At 43.6% G+C, this 10,928-nt stretch overlaps 1 long non-coding RNA gene across 2 annotated transcripts in view; it reads left to right on the forward strand.

The window, feature by feature from the left end:
• The first annotated feature begins 2,630 nt into the window (after positions 1 to 2,630).
• LOC118584525 overlaps positions 2,631 to 10,928 on the forward strand; it is a 19,067-nt gene continuing 10,769 nt past the window's right edge. For both annotated transcript variants that reach the window (XR_004945041.1, XR_004945042.1), the window contains exon 1: positions 2,631 to 2,724. This is a non-coding gene — a long non-coding RNA (uncharacterized LOC118584525). The remainder of the gene's footprint in view (positions 2,725 to 10,928) is intronic.

A 10,928-nucleotide genomic window follows, 5' to 3' on the forward strand; every position in this document is an offset into this window, starting at 1 on the left:
TGCTGCCCACTGTGATGATAATGGACTAAACCTCTGAACTGTAAGCCAGCCACAATTAAATGTTTTCTTAAAGAAGAGTTGCCTTGGTCATGGTGTCTCTGCACAGCAACAGAACAGTGGCTAGGACAGGGTCATTTCAGAAACTGTTAGAAATTTATCCTAACCCAAACCAAAATTCATTAACCAGTTTATTAAATGAAATTTAAGACAATAACTCAAACATTAGTTTTTAGAATCAAATATTTTAACATAATAAAACCCAAAACTATATCAATCTGATACTTTCATGATAAAAAAAAAAATGGTGGTTGAAAATACTAAAATTCTTTTAAAATTTCTATTATTAAACCATTATGTTTCTGAAAATTAAAAAAAAATCGTATGCACAATTCACAATATGCAGTAGTGTGGAATCTGAGCCAAGGTGTTTCAGGCAGTGTTTGTAGGTCTAACAGTATAAGGCACAGTGCATTCTTTATGTGCCCAGGCTACAGTGAAGTCTCCTGATACAACACAGCAAGCACAACCCGGAACACTGAGGTTTGTTTAGGTCGAATTTTGATTGAGGTTATGGTTGTTACACATTCAGAAATCTTGCCAGTTTTTCACAACTTCCACAGTTATACAACCCCGTGTTTAAGACATTGCAGTGAGATTGTAGCCTAGTAGTAGAGAGCTTGCCTAGCATGCACGAGGCCCTAGGTTCAGTTCCCAGCACCTCAAAAAGAGGGTGGGAAATCAAACCAACTCCTAACTTCTAGAACCTGTGACTGAGACCTTACTGAGAAAAGGGTCCTTGCAGATGAAATCAAATTCAAGATCTCAAGACTAGCTCACTCTAGATCAACCAGTTGGCTCTAAATCCAAACACTATCTTAAAAGAAACAAAAGAGAGGAGCTGAAGAGATGCCCAGTGGCTAAGAGCACTGACTGCTCTTATAGAGGCCCTGGGTTCAGTTCCCAGCACCTACCATAACTCCAGGGTCAGGGGATCTGATTCTGTCTTCTGGTTCCTGTGGGCACTGCACGCATGGGGTGCACAGACATGCATGCAGGCAAAACACTCACATGCCATGCAAAATAATTTTTTAATTTGTTAAGAAACAGGAGACAGAGGCAGAGAGAGGAGAGGGAGGCAGAGACACAGGTACACAGCCTAAAGGCAAGGGACGCCTGAAGCTTGGAGGGCAATGAAAGATTCTTTGGAGATTTTGGAGAGAAGGTGGTGAAGCCATCTCCTTGAACTGCCATTTCCAGCCTCCATAACCATGAAAGAATTCATTGCTGTTGCTCAAGCTATGCAGTTTATGGTCAATTGTTACAGCAGCTCTGGGCAAAAAATACTGTCGCGTGTGGACATCAGTGGTTGCAGGGGGTGGGGACATCTCCGAGAACTGATGCACCAAACATATGAGTGCAAGCAATTCAGAATTCAACCACAGGAGGTAATGGGAACTTTTAAAGACTTCACATAGCTGCTAAAGTGAACCTCAAACCAAGCTAAAAATCTTCAGCTCGTCTTCCACCTTGTGCTAAACTGCTGGGTGCCTTAGCAAAGAACTCATTTCTTCCCACAACAACTACAAGAAGAGCATGTTGGGAGGCTGTGCACGTGAGAGTCCTTATGTGAATATGCAAGAGGTATGTATATGTGTATGTATGTTTGTGTGACTGTATATGAGTGTCTGTGTCTGTTTGTCTGTGTATGTGTTTGTGTCTATGTCTGTTTGCATCCTTGTGTCTGTATGTGTATGTCAAATAGATAAGCTTCCTTTCTCCACCTTCCATCCGTTGATGGGCACCTCTTGCTGTGCTGAATGGCGCCACAGTCAACACCGGTGTGCAGGTCTCTCTGTAGAACACAGCACAACTTTAAAGGAGTGCCACCTCTGCTGGTGACGCTTTCCCTGATGCTGTATCCCCTTCCTTCTCTGCTCCTCTTCACACAGTACTCAGCTTATGGCAAAAGTGAGACCGGTGATGGGAAGAATCCAAGCAAAGAAGCTTAGCAGACTAGACAGAGCAGGGAGCGAGGCGGGAGGTGAGCGGGACGGTGCAGGAGGACGCTGAAGGAAGACCGGGCTTGGGCTCCGACCACTTGGCCCTGTGTCCTGCCATTGCCAGGCCATCCTGCTGTCTTCACAGAGATGGTTTAGCTTCTCCCGGGAGCTGTTTTTTTATCCGATCTCCGTCTCTGGCCAGGGACTGAATACCACGACATACAAACGAGGCATGCCAGAACTCGAGGGTTCCCCGTCCTGGAAACAAATCTAAAGCTGTTGCATCCTGTGCTAAAAGCATAGACCAACAAAATGCTGCCCAGTCTGTGCCTCTCATTCTGTCCAGGCCACTGGCTGCAGCTTCAGCCAACTCCAAATTCACTTTTTGTCCAAAGAATCAATACACCTATTGAGAGGGTACCCAGGAATGGTCTCTCCTCTGCTCTTCTCTGGGGCTGCCAGGCAAAAAGCCCAGCGGGCTCTGTTTTGTTAGCTGAGCTCCAGGCCTGGGAGGATGAGGCCACATGGGGTGCATTCAGTACTCTTGGCTTTGCTTCCTTGTCCCCAGCCACAATGGTGTCCCCTTATTAAGCTTCCACCTGTGTGCAGTGCTACTTTGAGGACCAAGAGAAGCAGCATAAAGCCAGCAGGAGGGTCAAGGCACAGTGGGATCTCCAAACAGCATTGCCTGCTAATCCTGTGTGGATAAAAGACTGACCCCCAGGTACTGCCTTCCCAGGGGCATGCTTTCTGAAGTGGGCTGTTGCTTATAGCTGTAGGTAAGCAGGTTTGCACTGCTAGGTCCCTCAAGGATGCAAAGTTCCGCTTCTGTTAGCACCAACTTGTTGCTTATTTGCTTGTTTGCCTTGAGAGAAATGCTCCTTTTTTGCTGACAGTATCTCCCCTCTACTAGCTTTTCTGTCTAGCATTACCCCTTATTCATTTTCAGTATTAAGGACATATTGATGCAACATAAACATCCATATACAAATTTTGATAAGCATACATAAAGCTGTTCCATTTCTGTACAAAAATATACTTATGCTGTATACCTGGCTTTGCTTTAACCTTAGGAAATGGAGCCTAATGGGAGGTAATTAGGCCACAGAAGTTCCTCCTTCTTGATGGGGTCTATCAGAAGGTCTATCTTTAGTAAGACTAATGCAGATTTTAAGAGAACACAGGTTGTTGGAAAAAGAGCTAGCCTGACCCTCCCCCACTTCAGTCTCTGGCTTCTTGCTACATGATTGCCATTCCAACTGAGCACAAGGCCCTCACAAGAGGCAGGTAGATACCTGAGCCAAGGTCATGAGTCTTTAGAGCTCTGAGCCAAATGAACGAACGCCTTTTGTGAATTTCGGGTATTTATTAGAGTAACACAAAACGGGCTCACACAATGACTAGGTGTGTTTGCTTCTCTGCCAGCTGCTCAGACAAATGAATTCCGTTATCTTTTCACGTGTGGATCTTCCAGGAAACATTTTGTGCCTTGTATTGCAAATCTTGGGAAATAAAATTTTACATTTACTTATTTACTTACTAACTCATTTACGTTTTGGGGAGATACACGCGCCATGGCAGTTCCTTTGTGGAAATCATAGGCTGACATTAGGGAGTTTTCTCCTTCCACTATCTGGATTCCAGGGATCAAGGTCAGGAAATCAGGCTTGCCAACAAGCACCTTCACCCACTAATCCACCTTGCTGGTCCAAGACAGATTCTTAACTAAACTAACATAATAAGCAAACCATTACTCTAGTGTGGATTTCCCAACTAATTATTGAATAAGAGTGTTTTTCATTTCTTGGTTCTCATGCACAGACTGGCTCCAAATTTACTATGTAGCCAAGGATGACCTTAAACTCCTGATCCTCCCTTCTACCTTCACTTTCCAAGTTTTAGAAAGAAAAATGTAATTACTTCAGTGAGTCATTTGACAATATTGAGCATTGATAAGTGACTTCTACTCTATAGTTGCATTTAACATGGTGTGTTGTTTTTTAACCTCAATGCTTTGAGATCTTTGAGCAATAAATCTCTTTTTTTCCCCTGTGCTTATGTGGTCTTGCTCCAGTTTGGACCAGGAATGGCTCCCCCAGACCCATGTCTTAAAATCTTGATCATAGATGATGCAATCGGGAGGTAATGGGACCTTTATGGGGTGGGGACTGAGTGGGAGATCGTCCCTTCACTAGAGGGATTTGGAGCCTTGAGCTCTTCTTAGTTCTTGTTTCTCCCTGAGGTGCCTGCCGTGAGGTGCAGCTGTGAGGTGCCTGCTGTGAGGTGCCTGCTGTGAGGTGCCTGCTGTGAGGTGCCTGCTGTGAGGTGCCTGCTGTGAGGTGCAGCTGTGAGGTGCTGCTGTGAGGTGCCTGCTGTGAGGTGCCTGCTGTGAGGTGCCTGCTGTGAGGTGCCTGCCGTGAGGTGCCTGCTGTGAGGTGTCTGCTGTGAGGTGCTGCTCTACCAAAGGCCCAAAGCATCAGGACCAGCCATGTCCAGATTTAAATCTCCAGAACTGTAAACCAAAATAAAGCTTACCTCTTCACAAGTTGATTTTCTCATGCATTTGTTACAGGAATAGAAAGCTCAGACAAATGTTTAAAAAAATATATTAACAAATATGAAAATTTCCAGGGATGATGAATTAAATAGTTTTATGCTCACAGCTTTCACAAAACAAAAATAATACACACACACACACACACACACACACACACACACACACACACACACACACAAGATCTATATTCCTGCCTCAGAGAGTCAATTGCCTCAATAAATTCAATAATTCAGGGCTGAGAGAGTCATATTAATCAAAACTGTTACCTTGACCTGATACCATCTATATTCAATGTGAAATCTCTTAGTCTTAAACTATGGGGGCCAGAGAGATGGGTCAGGAGTAAAGGCACTTGTTGCCAAGCCTGACAACCTGAGTTCAAGTCCCAGACCCAACATAATGGAGGCCCCCCACTAGCTGTCCTCTAACACACACATATAGAGTGTGGCATGAGAATGCACACACACACACACACACACACACACACACACACACACACATATAGAGTGTGGCATGAGAATGCACACACACACACACACACACACATATAGAGTGTGGCATGAGAATGCACACACACACACACACACACACATATAGAGTGTGGCATGAGAATGCACTCACACACACACACACACACACACACACACACATATAGAGTGTGGCATGAGAATGCACACACACACACACACACACACACACACACACACATATAGAGTGTGGCATGAGAATGCACACACACACACACACATAGAGTGTGGCATGAGAATGCACACACATGCACACACACACATATAGTGTGGCATGAGAATGCACACACACACACACACACACACACACACACACACACACACACACTGAATATTAAAAGGCAAAATAAATTCTACTCCACTGAACAACGACCCAGTGGTTTATGATAGTGACAGGGACCTACCCAGGTTTCCTTTCTGCATCTAGTATGTGTTAGTTTGTATTAAGGCTACAGATAGGTTCTGTAGAATGCTATCATTGACAAAGTAGTGACCTACTTGGTAGAAGAAACAATAACTGTCTTAATTCTATTGCTGTGAAGAGACACCATGACCAAGACGACTTATATAAAAGAAAGTATTTAATTGGGGGCTTGCTTAGAGATTGAGACTGTCTCTTATCATCATGGCAGAGAGCATGCAGGCAGGTGCTGGAGCCGTATCTGAGAACTTTATCTCCTAATGGGGGGGGGGGGGGGGGTGTTAGCAAAGGGAACCTGTCATGGGCCTTTGAAATCTCAAAGCCCATCTCCAGTGACACACTTTCTCTAACAAGGCCACACGTACTCCACAAATCTACACCTCCTAATCCTTCTAATCCTTTCAAACAGTTCCACAGCCTGATGACTAAGCATTCAAACACATGAGCCTGTGGGCATCACTCCTATTCAAACCACTGTAATAACCAAACCAGTAGGTGCAAACCAACAGGTGTAGTGGCTGCAGTGACTGTAAACCTTTTGAATGGCAGTATGTTGTTATGACGACACTCAGGTTTAAGTTTTCAAGTAGTGTGTCTCATGCCCCAAACTAGGATGAATAATCACTGCTTTGCCAGTCTGTCTTCCTTCTAATCTAGGGGAGTCCACTGTAAGATTTCCATGAGGTGCTTCTCTGGCTCGGGCTTGAATTCTAGTCATGAAAAATTGGTGACCTCAGAGGTTAATATAATCTTAATGATCTAGTATTTATCTCTTTGTGCCCATTCCTGATGGCTAAGGTAGTTATGCCATCCCCTTTCTGTGTAAAAAGAGAATATGCATGGTACCAAGAAGCAATATTTCTTCTTAATGTTGAGGTTTTTCAACATTGAGGCAGGTTTAAAGTTATTTTATAATTGTATCTCCAAAGCCCGGATTACAAGGCCCTGGCCCATATACACCAGCCAGGTTCACAGAGACACACCGAAGGCTGCAGCTGCCTCTGAATGTGGCTTCTCTGCTTTGTGCTGCTGTCCTTTGATGGACACAGCCCTCGAGCTCTGTGCTTTGGCCTTTCTCTTCCTGTGTCTGTATTTCCCACTGAGTCATTTTCTTTCTCCATAGTTCGTTCTTCCTCCTTTCAGTTTTGAACTTTTTAGGCAAGAAAAATCATTTTAATTTGCTGGACTTAATGAAGAAATTTCATGGAGTCTGCTCTCAATGCATCAGTGAAAACTTTTTCATGACATTAAGATATCAAAACTTTAATGGGTGAAACACAAAGTCATATATTTGTACTTTTCTATAATTGTGTAAAGAAACTCTAGAAATACACCCCAAAAAGATAAGCAACAAAGCTAACTGAAGGAGGTAGTGCTGTGGATATCACTCTATATAAATAAAATGCTGATTGGCCAATAGCCAGGCAGGAAGTATAGGTGGGACAAGCAGAGAAGAGAATTCTGGAAAATGGAAGGTGGAGAGAGAGACACGGCCAGCCGCCGCCATGACAAGAAAGAGATAAGGTACTGGTAAGCCATGAGCCACATGGCAAAGCATAGATTAATAAAAATGGGTTAATTTAAGATAAAAAGAAATAGATAACAAGAAGCCTGCCACAGCCATACAGTTTGTAAACAATATAAGTTTCTGTATGTTTACTTGGTTGGGTCTGAGCGTCTATGGGCCTGGCAGATGAGAGAGATTTGTCCTGACTATGGGCCAGACAGAAAAATTCTAACTGCAAAGGCAGAGTGGAATAAGGAGGTGTGAGGAGAATGGATGTGAGAGTTCTTTAGGTCTTTATAGCTGGGTATAGCACTGTGCAAATGTACTGGGTTCAAAACTGACATTAAATATTAAATTAATACTTTACTGTACACCCATGCTGAATCCTTCATCTATGGGTGTGAGATATCCAAAAGAAACTAACACCCTACCCTCACATAAGTTCTGCCTCTATTCCACATGTCATTTTCAGAATCCAGAGTTGAAACAGGAGAGTGATCAGTGGATTCCTTGATATCACAACTTGCTAGTCTTCTGCTGTGTTTTCTAGAATATGTTTGTAAAATGTGTCAACATAAAGTGTATCATCTAATCAGTTGACAATATGAAGAGAGAGTTCCCTGTGCAAGGGGGAAGCTCTCGGTTGGTCAGCTTTTCCTGGTCCTCCAGCCTGACAGCCTCTCACATCAGATTTGGGGTTGCCTATGTTATGGTTTGAAGATGAATGTTCCCCCATAGACTCCTGTTTGGGGCACCAGTGCTCCTGAGTGTGTGGAATCTTCAAGAGGTGGAGCCTCACTGGAGTAAGTGGATCGCTAGAGGAAGGCTTTGAGCTTCTGTATCTGGGCCTCACTTCCTGTTCACTCCTGCTTCCTGACTACAGATGCAGTGGGACCAATCAGTCTCCTGCCTGCCAACACGCCTTGCCACTCTGGTAGGATGGTCCCCTTACCACCATGGCAGGATGGTCCTCTTCAACTGTAAGCCAGAAGAAACCTGCCTTAAGTTGTTTTTGTCAGGCTTATTCAAATAACATGACAAGTAACTGATACACCAAATTTTCACTCATATGAGTCCCTATTTTTTTATTATTTATTTATTTATTTGGTTTTTTGAGACAGGGTTTCTCTGTGTAGCTTTCGAGCCTGTCCTGGAACTAGCTCTATAGACCAGGCCGGCCTCAAAGTCACAGAGATCCTCCTGGCTCTGCCTCCCGAGTGCTGGGATTAAAGGCGTGTGCCACCACTGGTGAGCATGAGTCCCTAATCTTTGTGTGTGTGTGTGTGTGTGTGTGTGTGTGTGTGTGTGTGTGTTTCGCTTTCTGTCTCTCTCTTTCTATATCTCTCATACACACACACACACACACTTTTGCCTCTGTAACACACCAAGAAATTTGATATATTACTTTAACAAATTATGATCCTATACCAGTTGTCCACCAAGTTCTGTGTTAATTGCTAATGACATGAAGTTGATGAAGACCAACTGTCTTAGTTGGAGTTTTTATTGCTATGAAGAGACACTATGACTATAGCAACTCTTAAAAAGGAAAACATTCAATTGAGGCTGGCTTGTAGTTCAGAGGTTTAGTCTGTTATCATTGTGTCAGGAAGCATGGTGGTACACTGGCAGACATAGTGCTGGAGAAGGAGCTGAGAGTTCCACATCTTGAGCCATCAGCAGCAGGAAGAGATTGATACACTGGGTATGGCTTGAATGTCTGAGACCTCAACACTGATCCCCAGTGACATACTTCCTCCAATAAGGCTGTACATACCTCAACAAAGCCACACCTCCTAATAGTGCCACCTCATATGGGGGTGATTTTTATTCAGACCGCCACATTCCACTCCCTGGCCCCCATGGGCTTGCAGTCATATCATAATGCAAAATGCATTTAGTCCAATTTCAGAAGTCCCCATAGTCTCTAACAATCTCAAATTTGCTTAAAAGTCCAAAGTTCAAAGTCTCTTCTGAGATTCGTGCAGTCTCTTAACTATAATTGCTGTGGAATAATCATTCTGTACACTGTGAATATTACTCTCATTGGTTAATAAGGAAGCTGATTGGTCCATATAGTAAGGCAGGATAAAGGTAGGCAGGACAATCAAAATAAGGATGAAGAAGAACAGAGTCAGGAGAGATGCCAGCCAGCCACTGAGGAGGCAGGGTGTGTAGAAAATGAGGTAACAAGCCATGAGCCATGTGGCAAAGCATAGATAAGAAATATGGGTTAATTTAAGTGTAAGAGCTAGCTCATAACAAGCATGAGCTACCAGCCAAGTATTTATAAGTAATATTAAGCATCTGTGTCAGTTATTTGGGAGCAGGTAGGCAGGAGAGAAACATCTAACTACAGTAATCCCCAAAGAAAGATCAAAAACCATCTGGGCAAACTCCAAATTCTTCATCTTCAATCTGATGTCAAAACGCTCTTCAGATCTCCAACTCCTTTCAGCTTTGTTGACTGTAACATACTTCATTCTCTTTGATTGGCTCTATTCCGTGTTAGCAGCCTTCCTTGGAAGGTATCCCATGACTCTGGCAGCTCCAATATTTTTGGGTCTCCAAGGCAATCCAGCCTCCACCTTCACAGCTTCACATAATGGCCTCTCTGGACCTCCATGCAGGGACACCACTGACACATGCCTGGCCTCAACAGCTTTCCTTAGCCATGGAAGGAGATCCTATAACCCCTGTAGGCAGATGTTTTTTTCCCACCTGCCAGGTCCCAAATAACCTATACAGAGAGTCAATATCAATTATAAATACTTAGTCAATAGCTCAGGCTTGTTACTATCTAACTCTTACATTTAAATTAACCCATATTTCTTATCTATGCTTTGTCACATGGCTAGGTACCTTTTCTCAGTACAGTATGCCCATCTTCTCTCTACATCTGCTCACAACTTCAGACTCAGCCCTTCTGCTTTCCAATAGTCTCAGTTTGGCTCTCCCACCCAATCTCTTCCTGCCCAGCTATAGGACAATCAGTTCTTTATTAACTAATGAGAATAGTACATATTCACAGTGTGTAGAAGGATTCCTCAGCAAACCCCTTTCTTTTATCCTTGACTCTATAGCAAGAACCATATGATCAAAGTTCTGCTTGCTTGGGCTAGAACATGGCCCCCTCATTCAAATAATCTTCACCAGCTTTCTGTTTTTGGTGATTGCCTTCACTACTTAAGCTTGGCTGTTCTGAAACACTAAAGACCTGGCTAGCTTCAAATTTAGAGATCTGCCTACCTCTGCCTCCAACATGCTGAGATTAAAGGTGTGCACCACCACACATGGCCTTAAGCTTTTCTTTAATCATTTTCCACAATGCTTTCCATGCTCCTGACCTTGGGTTTAATTTCCAATATGGAAAGGAAGGTAGTTAGTGGGGTGGAGGTCAGACTTCTGCTCTGCCCTCTGTGTGATATGGTAGATTTGTTAGCTGCTTCTGTTTCTTATTAAAACAGTGAACAAAAATGTACAGAAATATGTGTATTTCATTGTATTTTATTTGTTTATTGTGTATGTGTATGTACGTGTACATATGGAGGGCAGAGGACAACTTGGAGTCAAGTTTTTCTTTCTATCATGTGGCGTCCAGGGACTGAACTTAAGTCATCAGGTTTGGGGGAGTCTATGGTGGTCTGAATGAAAATGGTTCCCATTGGCCCATAGAGAGTGGTACTATTAGGAGGTGTGGCCTTGATGGAGAAAGTGTGGCTTTGTGGGAGGAAGTGTGTCACTGGGAGTGGGTTTTGAGGTTTCAGAAGCTTAAGCCAGGCCCAGTGGCTCTCTCTCTTCCTGCTGCCTGCCGATGCAGATGTAGAACTCTCAGCTCCGTCTCCAGCACCATGTCTGCCTGTGCACTGCCATGCTTCCCACCATGATGATAATGGACTAAACCTCTGAAATCTTA

The sequence above is a fragment of the Onychomys torridus genome, chromosome 5 (genome assembly GCF_903995425.1).
Source record: "Onychomys torridus chromosome 5, mOncTor1.1, whole genome shotgun sequence".
Classification (NCBI taxonomy): domain Eukaryota; kingdom Metazoa; phylum Chordata; class Mammalia; order Rodentia; family Cricetidae; genus Onychomys; species Onychomys torridus.